General features: G+C 56.2%; 1 non-coding gene across 1 annotated transcript; it reads right to left on the bottom strand.

Moving 5' to 3' along the window:
- Nucleotides 1-5,345: 5,345 nt before the first annotated feature.
- LOC138465713 (5.8S ribosomal RNA) lies at nt 5,346-5,496 on the bottom strand. Its single transcript, XR_011267898.1, has one exon. It is a non-coding gene; the product is annotated as a 5.8S ribosomal RNA (ribosomal RNA).
- Between the last annotated feature and the right edge of the window lie 737 nt (nt 5,497-6,233).

The following is a 6,233-nucleotide window of genomic DNA, read 5'->3' as shown; positions in this document are numbered from 1 at the left end:
CCAGGAGCTGTGGGAGCACAGGGTGTGGGAGGAAGGAATTCAAGAAGCTCCTGGGCTCTGGGCCAGTGTGACACCGCAACCTTGACCACTTCAAGAAAACCTTTGAGTGTACTAGCCCCACGGCCCCCAGGGGGAAACCAACCCAGGCTCTAAAGGGGAGCTAGACCTTCCGCAGCACACAGGAGGGAGAGAGGAGCATCCCCTTCATACAGAACAACTGGCCAATGCCCCAGGGTCAAGAGGAACCTCAGAGGCTTGGGGAGACGCCCTCCATAGTAAGGTGCAGGCAGGCACTCGCAATCACCCGGCAATGTCACGCAACAAGCTTACAGGAGGCCAAAGAGGGCCCCCCCAGGGGCCATGATCTCAAAAAAACAGGAAGGGACCCTCCAAAATCTATGGAGAAAGGAGGGGGAAGCCCGGAGGAAGAGGATCTAGAGGTGACAGAGAGGCAGGGGTCGAAGGAACCCCCAACGCTGCCACAGGGGCAAGAGGTCACGAGCGAGGTGCTGCAACAGTGCTTTAAGGCATTCAGTGACCAAATGATGGCTACCCTTAAGACACAATTAAGCCTAATACGCACAAAACTTGCACAATCCTTACAGGAAATCAAAGGCGACATTGTTGAAAAGGGTGACAGAGTTGATACAAATGAAAACGCCATTCAAGAACTCACTGAAGACACCCGGAAGATAGCTTTATTAGCGGAGCAGCTGGCGGTAGCGACACACAACGTGGATCTCCAAGCAGAGGACTTGGAGAACCACTCAAGGAGGTCCAGCATCAGGTTGAAGGGGCTGCCAGAAAGTGTGAGCGATGCTGACCTCAGGGAAACAATGCAGCACATGTTCAAAGATTTGCTGGACATAGAGGCTGGGGGAGAAATTATCATAGATAGAATTCACTGCGTGGGTCCAGGGCCAGGCCAAGAGAAGTGGTGATGGCTTTACAGCGATACGACCAAAAAGAATCGATCCTGCAAGCAGTGAGGAAAGCAACCCTGATAAAGGTGAACAGCACCAACAGAACTTTTCCAGGACCTGGCCAAATACACACTAACAAAGAGGAGGCAAATGGGCCCGGTGACCAATGCCCTTACAAAAGCCCAGATAAGATACAGATGGACATTCCGCTTTGGAATGCTCTTCTAGTGGGAAGGGCGCCAACACCACATCACCACATTGGATGGGGGACTCAAGATCCCGAATATTGAAGAAGGTGGTGATGCAGGGGGATGACATAATAGCAGGCCAGAACATAAAAGCCACCAAGAGAAGCCATGGGAATGGAGAAGAGTAGAGCGGTCAAAGACAAGACGCAAACAATTCCGGGGCTCAGTGGGGGCAGCAACTGAAGCCCCCAGGCTGAATAGGCCATCCACTTAACAGCAGCGGCAGGGATCACGAGACAAGGGTTAAGACCCGGTGGGGTTACAAGAGGAATGTCAGCCTAAGGGTCGGCTCGGGGAGACAGGGGGATGGTGACGATCTTGGAAACGGGGGAGAGCAGAGGAATAGCTCTCCCCGCACAGATATTCTCTGGGATGGGAACGAGACCCGGCATCCTAGGACGATGTTACGGCCTGGGGAAGATGTGCCAAGTCCAGCCAAAGTGAGTGAAAGGAGATTGCTGCGACATGGTTACTTTCAGGGCATAATGGGGTATGGGTAGCAGAAAAGGGATCCAAATACTAACACTCAATGTTAAGAGGATTTAACACATCGGCTAAGAGAAGGAACTGGAGAACCTCCTCCAGGATACCAAGCCCGACATTGTGACGCTGCAGGAGACCCATATCCGTAAGCAAGACAAGCACAGAATTAAGTTGAGAGGGTACCCCCAGGTTATGCAGGCCAACGACAAGAGTAAGACTCAAGGGCTCATCATAGTGTTCAGACACCTACCTGACGTCCAAATAATAGGCACAAAAGCTGACAAGGAAGGTAGATTCCTCTTCATCCAGCTACAATGGGGGGGTCCTCTCACAATCGCCACGGTGTACACCCCCCAACTCAGGGCAGGACGGATACTTGCGGGGGGTTTGGAGAAGATAGACCAGTTCACAACGGGCCACCTAATACTGACACAGTATTTTAACTTGGCGTGGTGCCCATCCACGGACAGAAGCACGGACAGGAACCCCACACCTAAAGGCCCATCTAGTAAACTACAGGCTAGCATAAACAGAATGGCATTAGCAGATACATGTCATGAACTAAAAGGGGACTCCAAGGGGTATACTTACTACTCACAAGTGCATCGATCATTCTCAAGAATTGATTACATATGGGTTTCGGTGACACTGCCTGGCCAAGTACGGAACATAGAAAGGGGACCTCATAGCCCTGTCCGACCACGCTCCCCTGCAGCTAGAAATCCAATGGGAAAGGGGAGCTATTGGAGCTGGAATTACCGCGGCTGCTGGCACCAGACTTGCTCTCCAATGGGTACTCGTTAAAGGATTTAAAGTGTACTCTTTCCAATTACAGTGCCTCGAAAGAGTCCTGTATTGTTATTTTTCATCACTACCTCCCAGAGTCGGGAGTGGGTAATTTGCGCGCCTGCTGCCTTCCTTGGATGTGGTAGCCGTTTCTCAGGCTCCCACTCCGGAATCGAACCCTGATTCCCATTACCCGTGGTCACCATGGACAGAAAGTACCATCGAAAGTTGATAGGGCAGACATCCGAATGCATCGTTGCCATCACGGGGACGTCCGATCAGCCCCGGATTGGTCTTGGTTTGATAAATGCACGCATCCCGGGAGGTCCTCGCTCGTCAGCAGGTATTAGCTCTAGATTTACCACAGTTATCCAATTTAACAGATGGAGATATCAAAGGAACCAAAACTGATTTAATGAGCCATTCGCAGTTTCACTGTACCGGTCGTACCAGCCGTTTGTGCTTACATGTGCATGGCTTAATCTTTGAGACAAGCATATACTACTGGCAGGATCAACCAGGTAGCCACACCTGCTGGAGGGTGGCAAGGGGGGGAGCCGCGTGCCCGCCTCAGAGCCGACCTTTGCACCCTCTGGGGCCGTCTGCAGGACCCGAGCGTCAAAGAGCTCCCCCCGACGCGTGTGTGTCGGGTGGACAGGTCGGTCGCATGGGCACCCGCGGCCCGGCCTGCTCTGCCATGCCACGGGGTGGGGGGGAGAGGCCGGGCCCAGGCACAACTTGAAGCAGTAGAGGGTTCGCCCACACGCCACCACTGTTGTGGCAACAGAGGGGGTCAGCACCCCACGGAATGTGTGTTCCTAACTGCTGGAGAAACGTGCTTGGTGGAGGAGGGACTTCATCGTGGCTTGCGGGGGGACACCGTCCACTCTGATCTGACCACTGGTGAGCTGCCGGGCTGCTCGGCCGTTGCTCTGCTCGGAGGGGAGAGCCGCCCACAAGAGGGGCTCTCCCCGAGGGGGGCATACCCTTGAGACGGTCCCAAGGCGGGTGGAAGCTAATTGCTTGAAACAACAGCCGAGGCTGGCCAAGCAGTCCAACCCTAGACGGACCAAGTGTGCCAAATCGATCCCATGGAGTGCTCGGAAGAGTGCCCGCACCAGGACAGTCTTTGATGGGCCAGTCTCGGCCGGCCTGGGGAGGTGCAGTGGTTTTCCCACGGAGACCGGGTCGGGCAGCGAGATCCAAGAGGAGCACAGACAGGTCCCTCTCACCCGGTCTATAATAATCCGGAGAAAGGTGACTAAGCTTTCTTGTAATCTGTGTACCAAGAGTGACTGAGTGGGACCTCTCGGCAAAAGCGTCCAGGCTCCTTATAGACCCAACTAGAGAAGAATTTTAAATTGAAGACCATCGGGACTGCCAAAGCAGCCCGGCCATCTGGTCCTTGCAGTCATTACTATGGAATGACAACGCTCGGAGGACGGCCATCTGGTAGGGCAATGCATTCCAATGGGCCTGGACAGGAAGAGCCTTTGGCCCCGTGCCTGACAAAGGACAGGGGACCGGCAGGTGCCCAAGTGCATGGGCCAGCACCAATGGTCATCCTCAAGCTCTGGCCAAGCCACCTTAGAGCTTTTTCCCCCCTCCACATAAGAGGTTTCTCGTCCGCCTTCTCAGCCCCGCGGACACAGCAAAACTGCTGTCAGGGGGCTGTAACACTCTCTGTCGGAGCACAGAGCCACCTGCCCGCTGGGGTCTTCCGAGCTGGTCGCGGTGCACCGCCACAGAGGAAATGCACCCTATGGGTGCCGGGTCTGCCCACTGTGAAGGCATCCACCGTTCCAGGCGACCGACCTGCGTGCCGTGTTGAATCCTTCGGGCGGACTGCACGGACCCCACCAGTTTACCTCTGAACGGTTTCATGCCCACTCTCTCTTCAAAGTTCTTTTCAACTTTCCCTTATGGTACTTGTAAGCCATCCGTCTCGTGCCCATATTTAGCCTTAGATGGAGTTTACCACATGCTTTGGGATGCCTGCATGAACCCCACCAGTTGACCGCTCAGCGGTTTCACCCCCTCTTGAACTCCCTCTTGCAAGTTTTTTTCAACTTAGCCATCTGTCGCGCACCCGTATTTAGCCTTAAATGGAGTTTACCACATGCTTTGGGATGTATTCCCAAGCAACCTGACTCCAAGAAGACCTGATCCCGGCTCGCCAGAGGCCGCTACCGGCCTAACACCATCCGCGGGTTGAGACTCGATCAGAAGGACTTGAGTCCCATGAGCGATGCAGAGGTGGCGGTCTTCTGTACGCCACATTTCCCACGCCTGCCGCTAAACAGGGATTCGGTGCTGGGCTATTCCCTCTTCTCTGGCCTTTGCTGAGGGAATCCTGGTTAGTTTATTTTCCTCCTCTTAGTAATATGCTTAAATTCAGCAGGTCGATGCGTCTGATCTGAGGCTGTAGTCGGGGGGAGCACAAAGCTCGGGGCAGCTGGCCTCAGGCCCGAATGGGGCGTGGCCGAAGCCCTGTGCCTCTGGCATGGCAGAGTGTGCGCTGTCCCGATCTGCGGCCGAAGCCAACATGGTCCAGTGGCCCGCACTCCATGGCCATCCTGCGCTGGCAGCCACGGGACACCACAGACAGCCACACACAGCATGGCCTGGTGCCCCGGGGTAGGGTGAAGGTGCAGCAGGCATTTTTAAGGCCCGCTGCCACCGCCACCACATCCAGGGTGCTCCGACCACCCAGCCCTCCCGAAACCCACATGAGGAGGGGAAACTGGGGAGGCCGGGACGTGCCGGCAATGAGCCTGCGCGCCAGATCCAGGGATCTTGCGACGGTGCTGATAGGGTTTGACCTTAGGGGAACAAAGGGGACAGGGTCCCTGCGACAGCCCCAGCCACGCCCCTGGGAGTGAACCCGGGGCAATTGATGTACAAGCAACCCTCAGACAGGCGTAGCCCCAGGAGGAACCTGGGGCCGCATGGTGCGTTGGAAGTGTTGATCAATGTGTCCTGCAATTCACACTAATTATCGAAGCTAGCTGTGTTCTTCATCGACACGCGAGCCGAGTGATCCACCGGCAAGAGTGACAGGCAACTTTTTTTTGTTCCAGACGTCAGCCTGACCCTGCCAGTGCACGAGGCCGGGGGAAGGTAGCGCCACCTTTGGTGAGACAGCCCTGCGCCGTGGCTAGCTCGGCCGAAACCATTGTGGTTTTAGAAAATATATATATTTATATCCAGGCACTCAGCCCGGAAAACTGTCCACTGCTGCAGCAGCACGGCGCTTCTCAGGGGGATGGAGGCAGGCTGCTCCACCACCGGCTCTCCCGGCCTGATCCACTCACCCGTCCCCGACCCACTCCGCTCCCCTTTTTGGGTGAGGCAGGCCAGAGACAACACAGGCGGCGGGGAAAGGGTGGGACTGCTAGAGTCTTCAAAGCCCAGCCTGGGAGCACAGGGCCAAGCTCCAGGTACCCGCAAGAGGGAAGGTCACCCGCTGCGCCAGTGGACCTGGCCATCGCTCGCCCACAGATTTGAGCGGCTGGAACCTCAACGGCTGCCCGACGAGTAAGCCTGCTGCGCCATGGCTCAGGGCTTGCGCCTGGCGTGCCGGGTCCCTGTCTGCCTGTGGAGGCGCCCCTCGAGAGCAGTCAGGTTTCTCTCATCTCCCAGGTGCCACCACTCAGGGCTTCCCTGCTGACTCGGGTGTGCCCACTAATGCCCACCCGCTGGAGGGTCAGAGAGAGGAGTGCACGCCCCCGGCCAGCGCACCGGCCAGCTCGGCGAGGAGAGGGGCCGTGCGGGGGGCTCCCTTTCCGGTGCG

The sequence above is a fragment of the Ambystoma mexicanum genome, chromosome 1p (genome assembly GCF_040938575.1).
Source record: "Ambystoma mexicanum isolate Mex_15411 chromosome 1p, UKY_AmexF1_1, whole genome shotgun sequence".
Taxonomy (NCBI): domain Eukaryota; kingdom Metazoa; phylum Chordata; class Amphibia; order Caudata; family Ambystomatidae; genus Ambystoma; species Ambystoma mexicanum.
This window is presented reverse-complemented; position numbering and strand designations above follow the sequence as displayed.